The sequence below is a fragment of the Musca domestica genome, unplaced genomic scaffold, assembly GCF_030504385.1.
Source record: "Musca domestica strain aabys unplaced genomic scaffold, Musca_domestica.polishedcontigs.V.1.1 19, whole genome shotgun sequence".
In the NCBI taxonomy this organism is placed as follows: domain Eukaryota; kingdom Metazoa; phylum Arthropoda; class Insecta; order Diptera; family Muscidae; genus Musca; species Musca domestica.
This window is the reverse complement of record NW_026712245.1, coordinates 5,522,564-5,539,753: the sequence shown is the minus strand read 5'-3', so window position 1 is coordinate 5,539,753 and position 17,190 is coordinate 5,522,564. Positions and strand designations below refer to the sequence as shown.

General features: G+C 35.4%; 1 long non-coding RNA gene across 1 annotated transcript in view; it reads left to right on the top strand.

Moving 5' to 3' along the window:
* Window positions 1-17,190, top strand: part of LOC109612356 (uncharacterized) — a 211,432-nt gene that overhangs the window by 131,468 nt on the left and 62,774 nt on the right. The window contains exon 4 of the long non-coding RNA XR_009341993.1: window positions 12,900-13,014. This is a non-coding gene — a long non-coding RNA (uncharacterized LOC109612356). The remainder of the gene's footprint in view (window positions 1-12,899; window positions 13,015-17,190) is intronic.

Below are 17,190 nucleotides of genomic sequence, written 5' to 3'. Positions count from 1 at the left end.
TATATGTAATCGAATCGGACCTTCCCCCTGTAAAAAATACCTATAAAAATACTTCTGTTAATACAACATCTGATAAAGGTCTTCCAACTGCGGAAGATCTATAAAAATATTCCATTAGGTGGTCTCCTATCAATGGAAGGCCTACAACGGAAATTCTTTTTTTAGGATATCCGTGCAATTCTTTCAGTCTCTAAAAGATCTCTGTCTCTAGAAACAAATAAGAGGTTTCTTGTCCAAGATAGATTGAAACTCTAATTCTCTAGTAATCTTGGAGCTGACTATATTCCATGGATGTAAAACTGCCTTTAAAAACGTGAAATTATATATGGGAGCTATATCCAAATCTGGACCGAACTCGATAAAATCGGCAGGGGTCTTTCTGAGGTGTATTTTTTATCTTTTCCTGAATATCATTGTTATGGAGTGCATTTTACGGCTTTGGGGAGTTAAAATAAATGATTTTTGTATCTCGATCGTGCAGTAAATGCTTCCTGTTCTTGTTTTTTTTAGAAAAATACATGGTCAGGCGAAATCAAAATGCGATTATACAGGTTGAGATAAAAAAACTGCAACAAAGCCAAATGCCATAATTTTTACATTTTCTTAAATTTTATTGAATGAAAGCCCATTCCCGGCGAAGCGTTGCTTGAGTTGATCCAAAATACTCCAGGTACAATAGTCCAACTGTGCAATCCAATATTTTGGTGGTGATTGTGCGCTGGAAATTAAGCGTGTGCTGAATGCGATGATGCTGAGTCCTGTTGGAATGTCTGCGGACAAATGCTTGCGTGCATAAAATTCTGTGGAAATCACTCAAGTTTCCGAACGAATTGATAAAATTTTACACAAAGGTATATTATATCTGCAGGAATTTTGGTTCCGATATTTCGGTATTTTGATAATTTTAGCGACCTTTTTCACCGGAATTGTTTCAAATTTGGTATTTGAAGTTCGTAATGGATACTACAGCCTAAGGCAGAAAATTGTCTGTGCAGGTTCACGTTTTCGTATAGCCCCCATATAACGGTACCTCCCGATATTCCGTATTTTGATGATTTTATTTACATTATTCACTGATTTTTTCCGACTTTCGCATTTGAATATTGTAATGGCTTATGACAAAAGTTACCTATGCAGGTCCATGTCGTCGTATATACCCTAATATAACAGCTTCATTCGGTTTTTTTAATATTTTAACAGAATTTTTAACGGATTTTACTGTTTTTGAGAATTGCTAGATTCGTTCCAAATGGTGGAGGGTATTCAAAGTTCGGCCCGGCCGAACTTACAGCTTTTTTACTTGTTGGAATTTCAATGTCTTTACCCCTACATCATGTTTCATATATTTGCCGAATGGAATATTGCGATGTGTTCAGCTCACGAGCCATTTTTCGGCCACTGCGAGGCGGCTTTCGATCAAGTCGCTTCTTTACTTTTCGAACCATTTCTGCTGATGTTGCTGTTTTCTTCCGTCCACTTCCTTGAAGTCAGGTATGCTACCAGTCCCGCAATCACGGTAACGAGCGATGTTACGAGACACAAAAGATTTATGTACATTTAAATGCTGGAGTGCTATAACGATAGCCACTTGAGGTTTTCCAGCCAACTATAAAGAAATCACGTTTGAATTCAATCACAAATAACTTTTTTCTGGAAAATTCTCAACAAAATGCTTTTGTACGCTTGTAAACAATATAATGGGCTGTCACTGGAATAATTTTAATAGCCGTCGAATGAGTGGCTTAGAAATGACAGCAGTCTGGAGTTGGTTGCATTGTACAACAATCTTTGTCAAGCCAAAGATGTCAGCTGAAAATGTGCACCTTCGGTTGGCCACCAGAACTAAAGCGCCGGTCATGGTGATAGAGTGGGCCGCCATAACAGCCGATGGTCGCTCTCCGCTCATATTAGTCGACCGTGGCATCAGAATAAATGCCGAATATTATCGCGAAAATATCAAAGCCTTGAGCACGCAAATATTTTGGCGGCAGACCTCGGACATTCCAATAGGGTCAACAATTTGAATAATTATAACAGAAGTCTAAATATATTTAAATAATCGAGCATTGACTGAGGGTATACATCTGTCGGCAAATCCGACTGATACTATTTTAGCGGTTTAAATCCACATTTATATCTGTACATCACGAAAATACATTTTTTAATCCACGTCTGCTCTAGACGAAAAACCTTTTGGAGGTCTTCTATTACAAATACCATCTTTAGAGGATCTTACTGGGGTAGTTTTTTATACCCTCGGCCATATGGCTACAGAGGTATAAATCATTTGATACGATCAAAACGTGCCTAGTTGAAATAACAGGTTTAGACCCTAGGTCTCTTTGGACCAAATCCGTTTGAGAACATTTGGAGTCGATCTACCGATGTCCGTCTGTCTGTCTGTCTGGCTGGCTGGTGCGCACGATAACTCTCGAAGGGAATACCCGATTTGATCCAAACTTGGTACATGGTAATATTTTTGTCAAACTTAGATCGAGTTCGGAGATGGGCAATATCGGTCCACTCCTTCTGGTACCTCCCACACAAAATGTCAAAATTTTCAACGAAAATAATATATTGCATAGAAAGAGAAACGATAATCCGATTTTGCTGGAACTTTGCGAATCCTAATATTTTCATCAGTGCTAGGTCATGTGCGAAAATGGACAATATCGGTCCACTCCATCAGGGACCTCCCCACAAAGGGTCAAAATTTTGGATAATTAAAACTCTTATAAAATGTGATGTAAGAGTCCGATAGTCTTCAAGTTTCACACATCCCAATAATTCTATTAGTCCAAGGTCTGGTGAGAAAATGGAATGTATCGGCCCACTCCTTCTGGTAACTCCCCCACAAAGTGTCGACATTTTGAATACCCATGAAGCGAATAAAACGTCAAATTAACATCCGATTCCATTTAGACTTGGCACATCTCAACATTTATATCTGCCAACCCCTTCTGGGGTCACAATTTTCAATAGTGTTATCTGTCATAACTTTCGAAACAATTTAGCAATTCTTTACTACTTGCTATGCTCAAATATTTCTTTAAATAAGAAGCCTGATATAAATATGAAATTTATCGGTATTTATGATTTCGAGTAAAATTGGACATAAATTTCTTTTATTGTTGCCAAATATTTCGCTCAATAGTTTTTATTTGTATCAGATAAAGTATAAAGTGGAATATTTCGTTAGACTCTATCTTGCACATCACGCACATTTTAACATTTTCTAAAAATTATTAATATCTCATATATAGTGAAGGAGTTAGTCGATATAATCCATACCAGGAACGTCGGAATATTTATATCATATTTTGGGTTCCGATACGAAATAGACAATATTGGTCCATTCCTTCGGAACCTGCTCCATAGGGGGTAAAACGTTTGAATAATTGTAACACTAGTCAAATTATATTTAAATAATCGAACACAGGCTGAGGGTATATATCTGTCGCCAATACCGACCGATACTTTTTAACTTGTTTTAAGAGTAGTTCCCTAAATCTATATACAGGGAAATTATCTAAGTGCCTTGTTATTGATTCCTTATTTCCGTATTCCTTATTTAAATATTATGTATTTCTCCCAAATTCCTCTTTTGCCTTCAACCAACAAAGTTTCCAAATTATCCAGCTCGAAATCAATATTGCCCAACATAAGTTCAATGTCTTAAGGACTTCAAAAAGAAATTTGTCAAATTTGTGGGAGCCTAAATAAGAACCCTTAAATCAACACAAACTGCATGGCGCAGCATGGCAGGCAAAGGAACTCCAACAAATAACCAGGAAACTTGACGAGTTTCTTTGTATTTCTCAAAAAAAAAAAAGACGAACAAACTCCTTGAACATTTTTTTGTCAACGGCAAAAAAAAACGGAAAACGAATTCAACTTTGGCAACAGTTACGTGCATGAAATTTTAGCGCAGGGCAATGTGAAAAATTAGGATGAAGCCTTCACAGCTCCTGGTGGCCAACAGCGACGGTAGCTTATTGGCCTGGAAGCAGGCATTCAATAATGCTCTCGGTAGGACACCAACTGGCAGTAGGCTAAGGGAGAAATTCAAGAAAAAACACAAGCCAAATTCAGGCGACATAAGGTATGGCCTGGGCCAGCCAACAAGTTTGCTCTGGCATGTTTGTGTGCATGTGTGTTTCAGTTTCACGTACCATGTTTGTATTTGCAGGGAACCTAATCAACACACACGAATAAAGTTGTTGGAAAGTTGCTGCTTACTTGCCTTTGTGTTCCTCCCTTCTTCTGGAGGGGTGTTCCTCCCTTCGGAGGGCTAGCTTTCCATTTTGAAGTTCTTAGTCGATATGTTATGCACAGCACGTACGAGACAACCAAATTTAGTTTTTTTTTTTTTTGCATTCTTTAAAGAAAAATGAAGAATTTTCCCTTGGCAGAATGGAAAACAAAATGAAAGGAGCAACAAAGGTCATTACGTTCGGTTCGAGAAAAAAATCAACTGAAAAAAAAGTAAACGACAGAAAAGGAAATTTTAAATTATTTTTCTCCCTATATTGAATAACAAAAAAAATAAGAAAACTGCCAGTTGTTGTAGTTTTTGTCGGGAAGTCTTGTAGTCCGTTTTGTGGCAAACATTCCGACATTTTTGCATAGCCAAAAAATTGCTGTTCACTCACAAAGTTCGCCAACATCATCATCATCGCCATCGTCGTCATCGTTAACACCAATCGATATTCATTTTGCCATGAGCCTAGTTTTATTTAAGAGCAACATTTTCGTTTAACCTCAAACTCAGACCGAACACCGAAACGTCATTATGTGTTATGCGCGAAATTAATATGTCATTTAGTGTGGCAAATCCAGCATTCGGAGTGAGCTTGCCCGAAAAAATCATGCCTCCAGCCATCGTGTCTGTTCAATATTTACACATTCCCCAATTCCCCATGGGGTTCATAAGTTCATGTGCGAAGCAACAGTCGCAGCACCAGGCAAGCTGCTGGAGGCTGGCAAATAGGCCATTCACCGAATGTGTGATGCATGGCCGGATGATTCGAAACGCGCTCCAGTCCATATGGCATGCGACAGAGAAAATATGCCATAGTTTCCATGAAAAATTACATTGATATTGATGTTTTGATTAAGTTGGCCAGCGCAAAATGAACGAACGGAAATGTTGGCATTTAAGCGAGTTAAGGAAAGTTGCAAAAATTTTGGAGTATTCAATATATAAAAATATGATAATCTTTAGATTTAAATGTTTAGTCCTTTCATCAAAATGATAAATAAAAAATAATAAATATTTAAAATAGAGTTAACGAATATAACCCATACATCCTTAACAATATGTTCTTAAAACTATCAAGGGACACTTGGATAGAAAACATGGAAAAAGTCTAAAAAATGTTTAAAAATCCATTCTTTTAGAAAAATCACAGCCATGGGCCAAAATATTATTAAAATTTCCAGGACTATGTACCTTGATTGGACATCGGACCTTGCTTTATTTGCATATTTGATCCTTGTGGAATGATATTTTAAAGCTTTGAAGAAATACTTTACAACCATCCACAACGGCCCTTGAAAAATGTATTTTTTGAATCACTAGTGATGGCCTTACAAACTATTTTTTTTTTTTATAAATCCACATTTAGTTAATTTAAAAATATATATTTTTAAACATTACATCCCTTAAAATATTATAAAATTAAAAATATATATGTTTGAAGTCTTTATTGATCAAGAAATTATTAAATTTGGAATTTTTAAAGATGATTTTTTTTTCTATCTCGTAAGCTTTTGAATGAAAAATGATAAAATGATCATTAAAAATATTTTTCAGAAAGAGATTTGCTGGTCCACGAAAAAAATAATAATAATAAAAAAAACTAATAAATCGGTAGGTACCGTTATATGCGGGCTATACGAAGACATGGTCCTGCACAGACCATTTTCTGTCATAGGCTATAGTATCCATTACGAACTTCAAACACCAGTACCATTATTTGGGGGCTATATCAAAACATGGACCTACATGACCCATTTTCAATACCATAAGTCCTGTACACATAATATATATTTGAGTAAAATTGATTTCCCGAGACGGACAGACGGAAGGACATCGTTAATTCGACATAGATTTTTATGCTGATCTAGATTGTATATACTTTGTGGGGTCTGAAATGTATATTACGAGGTGCTACAAACGGAATGACAAACTTAATATACCCTCCATACAATTCTGGAGGGTATAAAAACATTAAGTAAATGCCGGGCCGAACCTTTTCATCTTTAGGTAAAGGAAACATTTTTGAATTTAAATGTGTTTCACTTTAAACTACAAATGCTAGTAAGAAGTTTAGGTAATGCAGTTAAAAGTTTCAAAAAACATAAAGTGAGGCCAGTATATGGGAGCCACTCCAAAACGGGATAGTCCAGAGACAATTTTATATTTCAAGGATTGTCATCTACCAAATCTTCTTAAATACCAACTTTGAAACAATTTCGTGGGTAAATGTGACTAGGATTATCAAAATACCGAATCTCGGTGGGTATCACTATATGTGCACCATAGGGAAACGTGCTTGAACTCATTAAGAACTTGAACCTTGAACCCGTCATGAACTACGATTACCAATTTTTAGACAAAACCGTGGAAAACATGGTAAAATCATCAATATACCGAATATGTAGATTACCGTTATATGGCGGCCATACTAAAACGTGGACCGATACATCTGATTTTCAATACCAACCATCCTAGACACAATATAAATTGTTCTGCCAATTTTGAAGTTCTACGTCAAATAATGTGGGCTGCATCGCTATTTCAACAGACAGACGGACGTCGGTAAATCGAATGGGAATTTTATGCTGGTCATGAATACACATACTTGATGGGGTCTACGATGATTGTTTAGGAATATTACAAACGGAATGACAAAGTTAATATACCCATTCAAGGTGAAGGGTATAAAAATCTACGAATACAAATGAATAATAGAAGTAAGGGTATTATGTCTTTCTGCATTAGTTTGTAACATGGAGAAGGACGCGAAATAGACCCATAGTTACTTTTCAGGATTTTCATAGAACCACTTTCTCAGTAGATTTACAGGGTGAGATAAAAAACTGCAACAAAGTCAAACGCAGTTTTTACATTTTTTTAAATTTTATTGAATGAAAGGAAAAAATGTCCGAAATAGTATCAAATTTTAGAATAAGTTTAGATATGTTCGAATTGCCACGGTCGATTAATACGAGCGCGAGAGCGACCATCGGCTGTTATGGCGGCCCACACCATCACCATGGCCGGCGCTTGAGTTCTGGTAGCCAACCGAAGGTGCACATTTTCAGCTGGCCTCTTTGGCAAGTGAACACGATCATTTTGTTTGTTTACAAAGCGCAGTTCGCCACTTTCGGCAAACCGAAGCAACTCTTTAGTTCTTTTGAGTCTATTTTCTTTCTGTTGCGGTGTAAGTTCTTGCACTTTTTGGAATTTCGATGACTTTACCCCGAGCTCATTTTTCAATATTTGCCATATGGAATATTGCAATATGTTCAGCTCACGAGCTATTTTTCGGCCACTGCGACGCGGGTTTCGATCAAGTCGCTTCTTTACTTTCCGAACCATTTCTGCTGATGCTGCACTTCCCTGACGTCGGGCTACGCTACCAGTATCACGGTAACGAGCGATGGTACGAGACACAAAAGATTTATTCACATTTAAATGCTGGAGTGCTCTAATGATAGCTACTTGTGGTTTTCCAGTCAAATATAAAGAAATCAAATGAATTGCATGACGAATAACTTTTTTTTCGGGAAAATTCTCACCAAAATGGTTTTGTACGCTTGTAAACAATATAATGGGCTGTCACTGGAATAATTTTAACAGCTGTCGGACGAGTGGCTTAGAAATGACAGCAGTCTGAAGTTGGATGCAGGTTTTTCATCTCACCCTGTATATTAGGTATTGTTATGATTTTAGCGGTATGAAGGAAACCGTCTCCATATATCCGCCAAATAAGGCTTTCATTTGAGACTTTCCTCCGGACTTTCCTCCTTTCTTTTTTTTTTTTTTTTTTGAAAAATGTCAAGTTCCTTTGGAATGGTGAAGAGTATTAAAAATTCGATCCGACCGAACTTAGCTGTTTTTTTACTTTGTCAAACTTGATCAAACTAGTTTAAAAAAATGAGCTATTATAGCCCTTATTGCCATGAAAAAATTCACATTTAACCCCCGTTGGTCCACGATATTATAGCTCTGATTGTCCTTGACAATAATTCATAGTCTTATTTATAACCAAATTATTGTTTAATTATTTATTTATTTATTTATTTATTTATTTATTATTTTTTTTTTTTTTTGAAAAATCCATGTATAAATAACCTTCGTTGTTCATAAAAAATTTTTCGAAAACATAGCTTTGTTAAACTGTGGAGAAATTATCCACTATCCAGGAGAAATGATGAAGGCCTGAAAGTAGTAGAAAAATGTTCTGAAAAACCTCGATTAAAACAAATTGCTAAAACCGTATAATTTGAAGGTTTTTTAAAAATGCTTTTAAATATCCGCACACTATTAATGTTAACAAATCTCTACTCTTTGTCCTTAAAGGGTATTATTTATAACCCCAATGGAATGGTTCAATTGTATATAAAGAAGACTTTAATTGACCTTGAAAAATACTCAAAAAATATTAAAATTAAGCTTCAATGGTCTCTAAAAATGTGTGTTTTAAAATCCGTTATAGAAACCTTGATTATTCTTAAAAAAATGTTCTTAATATCCTATCAGATAAAAATCTAATAAATAAAGGTGTATTACATTTTGTAGCCTCATTCTCATTCTTCTATGTGGCCATTTTCAATATTTCATTGATTGAAAATTCTGAAGAGAAATATTAGAGAATATGCTTCGATTGAAAGGAATTCCATTGTTGTTGTTGCTATTTTTTTGTGACGTGAAATGTAGCAAAACAATTTTGTTGATTTATGTCTAAGACGCGTGCTATCATTTAACAACAACAGCAAATACAATTGAACTACATACATACCTAACAACAAAGGATGACTCGTAACATTGTTGGTGGCAATGAAATCAGACAAAATGGCAAACATTATTTTTTATAAGCAACAACGAAAACAACAACGGCAGCAGGAGTGACATGGCCAACAGCAGCTGTAGCAGAAAAACAGTCTCCAGAAGCGGGATGTGTTACATTGAACACACTCGTACGAAAAACATATGTTGTACCAAATATATATCCTCGGGATATTTCTATGCACGTCCTTCAATACAAAACAGTGACACATACACACGCTCGCACTCACACTCTCACCCTCACTCTTACTCTCACACCAGTAAAACAAAAACTTATTAACAACAATATTCTATATACCTCACCTCCTTCGCATTCTGACAGTCATGTATGTTGGTGAGCGAGTTTGTGTGTGTGTGCGTGTGTGTGTTTGGCAAAACGACACGACACCACACAGAATTCGAAACACCGTTATATCGTAACGTCGGAATGCAAAAGCCTATTTTTATTATTAATAATAAATACCGACACGTCAAAAGTGTTAAACAATTTTTATGATGATATTAATAAAGCAACAAAGTCACGTTTATATCCGACAATAACAATGGCAACAACAACAGCAGCAGCAGCGGCTATGAAAACAAGCGTATTGGTAACATCATAACAAACACTCTTACGTGCCGTTCGTTATATGAAAAGGAGAATATGCCCATTCCTGTATTTGTTTATTTTCCATAGGTGTACAACTTTGTTAAGGCTAAAGAATCGATGGGTTGGAAGTCTTTGCTCCATCAGTCGGAGATAAACACACGAATACATATAATATCCTGAATTTTGTATGTGAGTATCTATGGCTGGTATTTTAGTAAAACAGAGAAAGTGTAGTATTCGTTCAGCATTCGATCCTTGTGTGGGCCTCTGGAGCTTACAATACAAGCGACGATTTTAAAGGGCGATATGACTGTCATTGGAAGGATGTTATTTTCATTTAAAAAAGCACCTAGAGGTCTTAATGTATATAGAACAGTATTTTCTAAGCTCTATTAACACTCTTATACAGGGTGGGATGAAAAAACTGCAACCAGATTCAGACAGCTGTCGTTTCGTTGACTCAAAAGAGCTAAAGAGTTTCGTCGCATGGCCGAAATTGGTGAACTGTCGAATTTGGTTTTCTCAGATGAAAAAAACATTCGTTGTCCAGCAGTTTGTAAACAAACAAAAACCCAAGAATGGTTACAAAATGAGATTTCTCGCTACATTTCCAGCACACAATGGCCACCAAAATCTCCGGATATCAATCCGTTGGACTATTGTGTCTGGAGTATTTTGGAAAGCAAGGTTGGCACTAAAACATACCAAAGTGTCGATCACCTCAAGCAATCGTTTCGCCGGGAATGGGCCAAAATACCGCAGAGCAACATTCGGTCAGCGTGTGATGGTTTCATTGGCCGTTTGAAGGCCATAATTCACGGCAAAGATGATCAATTCGAACAAATCTTAAGTTATTCTAAACTTTGATGCTATTTCCGGCATTTTTTGCTTTCATTTAATAAAATTTAAAAAAAAAAAAAAAATGTAAAAATGATGGCATTTGACTTTGTTGCTGTGCTTGTGTTCCTGTAAATTTTACTAACAGGCAGGTTAAGTTCGTAAATAGGCCATGTTGGTCCAAGTTTTTGTATAGCCCCCAAATAACGTTACCTCCCGATATTCTGCATTTTCATGATTACAACGACATTATTGGTTCAAATTTGGTATTCAAAGTTCATAATGGCTACTACAGGCTATGTTGAAAACAAGTTAAAAAGCAGTAAGTTCGGCCGGGCCGAACTTAGAATACTCTCCACCATTTGGAACGAATTTGGGAATAAAATCCTTGAAAATTCTGTTAAAATTTTAAAAATACCGAATATAGCCGTTATATTGGTGTCTATACGACGTGGACCTACATATGCATTGTTTGTCATAAGTCATTACCATATTCAAATTCGAAACTTGAAATAAACGGTGAATAATGTATGTATATAGGCAGGTACCGTTATATCGGAGCTGTGTGAAGACCTGGACCAGCATAGACAATTTTCTGTCATACGAACTTCAAATACGACATCGCAAACAATTTCGGTGGGTATTGTATCTAAACTCGTCAAAATACCGAATATAGGGAGGTACTGGTATATGGGGCCTATACGAAGACCTGGACCTGCATGGACAATTTTCGGTCACAGACTGTAGATCTCATTACAAACTCGTATAACCGCCTTATAACGTATAACCGCCTTATAACGGTACCTTCCTATATTCGGTGTTTTGGTGATTTTAGCGACATTATTCACCGGAATCGTTTCAAATTTGGTATTTGAAGTTCGTAATGGGTACCACAGCCTATGACAAAAAATGTCGTAGGCAGGTCACGTCATCGTATAGTCTCCATATAACAGTTTTTATTTCAGTGGTAGTTTCCGGAAGTTTTTTTTTTAAATTTTTCAAGTTTCTTCCAAATAATGGAGGGTTGGAAAAATTCTATTCTTAGCTGCTGTTTTACTTGTTTATGTTTTTTTTTAATTTCCAAATTCATCCCAATTGGAGAAGGTATTCAAAGTTCGCCCCGGCCGAACTTACTTCTTTTTTTACTTTTTTAATACTTGAAGTCCTTGAAGCCATCTAAATATTTTAGGAAGATAAATTTTGGCAGAATCAAATTAAGGGATTTCAGAAAAATATATATATTTCCGGGACCATAGTCGAAGATTTTTCAAAAATTATTTTATAGGTATCTTCAGGGTGATAATAAAATTATTATAACATCAAATTTTCCTTCATACTAAAATCGTAGTTTTTATTGTTTATTTTAGATATTCCTTTGTGCCCATAATGTAGGATTTTTTTTTTAAATAATTTTTGAGCGTCTTCAGTGCTATAATTTTTGATAAAAAAAAAATATATTTGTTGAAACCTCCTCGACAGTAACATTGCCTTTTATTTCATTTATTTATTTTTTGTAATCTTTGATTTTTTATATAGTCCTTAAAAATACATTTATTCCAAATCCGCTCTTGAAGCTCAAACAGTCCTTTGAAATATATTTGATCAAAAGCCTCGCGTAAACTATAGCTAGAATAGCAACACATGGTGTTGCGGGGTGTAGAAAAACTTTACAAAATGTACAATTCAAAATTGTAAGTAAAATTGAAAAAAATAGCATGCGATAAGAAATATGACAAACAATTAAGAAATGTAACAAAAATTTTCACTTTTTCACTGTCATATTTTTACGCGATTTTATTTGATTTTATACTTTTCTGGCAAATACCATTCCGAATTGAGGAAAAATTTGAAAATCAGTCCATCGGTGATAGGCAGAGTAACTAACATGTATTGTACCTATTTGGCTATATATTCTATATCTTGGCTTTCAGCATTATTGCAATGGTAAGAAGCGACCTTTTAATCAATTTGTGATTCCACCGGGATTAAAAATATTCGCGGTTTAGTGGAAGATTTCCTATCTATTGACATAAAAATTATGGCTTATTTTACCCGGTAAATACTGTCCTATACAAAATCAAGATATTTTTCTGTTTAAACTCTAAATATTTTGCGATCATCTCCAAAACCAATAGGCTTTTATTCTGACCCTACCCCACCTTCATTATCAAATTCGTGAGGATCGGGCCAAAATTTACGACCTGTAGCGTGATTACAAATTAACATGTTGTTGAAAAATTCAAGTATATGCTTCTGATAGCCCTTGAAAAAATATTCTTTAAAAACTTTAATACTTTTTTGAACGGAATTCTCTGATTGTGTTTAAAGTTAAGAATGTTCTCCTATATGACTATCATCCTCATTCTGAAGTATCCTCTTTCATTATCGTTTTTTCAGGTATCACCTATCTGCAAAATGAAAGTGGTAAAGTGAATGACTTCACGGTTCGTCTTAATGACGGAGATATCATTTGCAACTGATACCAGGAAAATGACGCTTATTGGAAAATTTCGTAAGTAGCTACATCTAAACGAACATTTTCAAAATATCTTTTTGCAAAATTTAAATTACAACCATTCAAAAATTTTGCACTCAACAAGATGTCCCTTGCACTTGAGGATGAAAATAAAAAAGAACTGCTTCATTTTGCCAAACACCACACGTGCTGGGCATAAATAATCACGGTATTGGCTAATACGCCCGAAAATTTTAAAGGATAACCATTTCTTATTTTCTCTAATTTTTGTTTTTGCCAAACAAAATCATATGCAAAAATCTCGACGGCAGCATCAACGAATAAGCGCAGACAAACAGGGCAAACAACCAACAAATCTCGACAGAAGCAGCAAATCTCATCAAAACTTAGGCACACGTAAAAATCATAAAAATCAAAACTCTGCCATTTAACATCATTGCTCAGCTACGCAAAAGGAACAGATATTTTCTATAAATTTCCACTCCGTGCCAAAAAGCATATCCTTATGACACAGCACAAGGTTGGGAAGAAGAGTTGCCCCGTAGAAAAAGTATTATGCTACGGGTATATGACGGCGGCGGCGGTATTCGTTTAAGTTTTATCTCAAAGATGCCTTCCTTTCTGTCTTAAAGATATGCCCGGTTGAGTTGGAAGAGAAAAAGAGGAAAGAGCATGCCATTGAACACCAAAGTACTTTAGGTGGAGGTGGCTGTGTGTGTGTCTCTGCATGGGTGGGTGGGTTGTGTGTTGGTGGTCCATACCCATCCTTATTTTTTGCACAAAAACAAGATGACTTTTTGATGACACTTGACGTAGATTTTTATGGATAGCAAAGTAGTAAAAACAGAAGCCAAAGCAAAAATGAATGCCATGAAATATATAAAAATTCCAAACAGAAACCAAAGACAGAAGATAGGTAGCCTTTTAGTTCATGCGTCGAAAGTAAAGAAAGGAAAGGTTTTGAAAAAAGAACGGCACAAGAAAAAATGGCTCAATAGTACCCTATAACAGTACAGGTGTTAGGAGTCGAAAGAATCTTGAAATTTTGGGTAAGGGTCACTCTTGGTCCAAAGGGGTCAGACAAGGCTGGGTTTTTGGAAATTCGTACTAGAGCGGTATTAAAAGTACTAAAAGGTACTAAATATTGTACCCTTTTGTATTTGACGAGCTAGTAGAGTTAGAATTCTTAAATTTGGAATAAAATTCACTGATGGAGTGTATGTTGGATGTACCAAAGGATTTTTTGGAAATGTGCACTATTAGTGTACGAAAAGCACCAAAACGTACTATATTTGGTACTATTTTGCATCATGTGAACGTTTAGAGCTAAAAACTTGAAATTTATAATGGGAATCAATTTTAAGCAGTAGGGACGATGTATGGAAGAAGTTTTGGAAGTGGGTGCTCATGCATACGAAAAGTACTAAACGGTACTATATTTGGTACAATTCAAATTTGGAGGAACGGTTGGAGCTGGAATCCTCAAATTTGAAATTAACAATACTGGCTAGAAGTAGGGGTGTGATAGTTTTCGAAATTTTGTACTTTGCGAGGAATTTGGAAATACACACTAAAAAGTACAAAAAGGACAAAATAGTACTAACTTTATTATTAGGGGAAGTAGTAGAGCTGGAAATCTGAAATTTGGACTATAGACTAAAGAGTTTTTTTTAATTCGAACGATATGTATGCCACAAGTACTAAATTGCACATTTGGTACTATTAGAAATTGTGTGAACGTTTCCGCATACGAAGTAGCGGGCATATTCTAGTAGCCTATGCTAGTCCATAGATAAAAGACCTTCTGAAGGTCTTCTCTTGATAGATCACCTTCCGAAGGTCCTCTATAGAAGACAGACCTGCTAATGGCTCTCTATAGTCATACGACCCCCGTAAGGTCGCCTAAAGATAAGTTTGGCAAATTCGCACTTGAAGACTACGAAAATTACAAAAACTCAAAAAAGGTACGGTACATTTTTTAAGGGACCAGTAAGAGCTATTATGCTCTCTTTTCGTGTGGAGGAGTGATATAAGGTTTTCTGTGGAGATAAGGTCCCCTTAAAGAAGACAGGACACATTTAAGGACCCCTTAAGAAAAAAGATCGTAGCGGTGGATGATCACAGATTGAAGTCCCATTATAGACTGTCACGTTCAGGTTAAGATTCCTTGGAATCATGTGTCTAAATCCGTAAATTTTAGATACATGGTGTCTCTCCGTCAATAACGCAGATAACAAAACGAGAATTATTTTGGGGGAAATTATTAACAACCAAGCCAATCGCCAGGATTTCCTGTTGTTCTTTTTTCTAAATATGCTTGATAAGTCTCTTTAAACGCGATCGTAATAAGTCAAAATAGTACGCAAATTTATTTGTCATAAAATGCTACTATAGTTTGAAGATCTTTCAAAGTTCCTCTGTGGACAGAAGAATTTCAATGTCATTTATAAATAGGAAATTTTTTTGAGGTCCCCATGCATAAAATATTTTCTAATGATCTGCTTTGTATAGGAGCCTTTCTAATGGTCCTCCATAAAGAAGGTCTTATAAATGTGTTTATTCTAAATGTCTTCTATATAAGGAGGGACTTATATAGTTCTTCTGAACATGAGAAAACTTTCTAAATATTCTTTATAAATCAGATTTTGAAGATTTTCTATAGGTAGAAGACATTCTAATGGTCATCTTCACATGAAATTTTGAAAGTTCGTTGCATACAATATTTTCTTAGGATTCATCTTCAGGTTCTCCATTAATAGAAGAATTCATATAGGAGACCCTATACAGGTCCTTTATAGCCAGAAGCTCTTCAGAATGTGCTATATACAGCATTTCTAATAATTTTCCATAGATACATTTTCATCGAAGACATTCGTATTCATCTGTAGGGCATTCACAGTCATTCATGGACCAACCTAACTTCTCTTTTGAAGGAATAGAAATCTCTTTTTAAGTTATTTCTTTTTCACAATGTCCACACACATCCTTGCACCTGTCTTTTACTTTACCCTGCATTTTTCTTCTTATCTTTGTCTTTGTGAATATTTTCACTGTTATTCAAATGCAATTTTTGTAAAGTTGAACATTTACAACGTTTGTTCAAATGTAAATGTTGAATTGTTTCTTTGTCGGAAAGCGTTTGTTGTTGCTCTTGCCACCAGCTAGCATTACATTTTTTTAGGTTATAATTTTATTATCGCTGCAGTGAATATTAAGGAAGTATTTTCGTTAAATATTTAGCTGTGAATTCTTTATAATTTCTACAGAAAATTGTTTGAAAAATTAAATATAAAATATTGTAGATACTATCATGGTTTTGATGGTTCAAAACAATTAACAAAGCGAACCTTTCTCTTTAATTGATAATAACCTTTGAACCTACAACCGGCGAACATGTTCTTAGATGAGGGATCTCAAATTCATAAATGAAAAAAAAGTTGAAAAGTATCAGTCGCTTTCCTAAACAGATACATACCCTCAGCCAATCGAACACTTAAATAAATTTTGACTTCTGTTATGATTATTCAAATTGTTGACCCTCAATGGCGCAGGTTCCGAAGGAATTGGCCAAAGTTGTTCACTTCATATCGGACCTAAAAAAAATATGATTTAAATATTGAAACGTGCCAGGTTTGGACTATATCGATTGCTTTCTTCTCTTTATATGAGCTATGTGAAAAATGTGCATGAGATACCAGATATATTCGACCGAACCTGGTTTCTGGTTGAGAGAAATATTTAGATGTTGCAGATTTTAAGCTGAGTTTTTTTTCTCAAATCATGACAGTTAAAAGTACTGAAATTTGTGAAGCTTTGTGGGTAAGGTACCAGGAGGAGTTCGCAGATATATATCATCTTCATAATAGATCTTGTGTTAGCAGAAATGTTTGTTTGTCTCAAATTTTAAGAGAGTTGGATGCTTATTTCGCTTTCTTTGATAGTTTTTTTTTTTTAACCTTGAGCCCTATGTGGAGGAGGTACCAGAAGAAATGGTCCGATCTCTATCATATTTAAAACAGATCCTTTCTTGATGGATATATTGACATGTTCCAAGTGTGAATGAATATGGATGTTAATTTCGCGTTTTATGAGCATCATGGGTATTCAGAATTTTGACCCTTTACAAACCAGACCTTGGGTTAATAAAAATATTGTGATGTGTGTAATTTAAAGAGAACTGGATCTTTTTCGCATTTTATGATCGATTGCTTT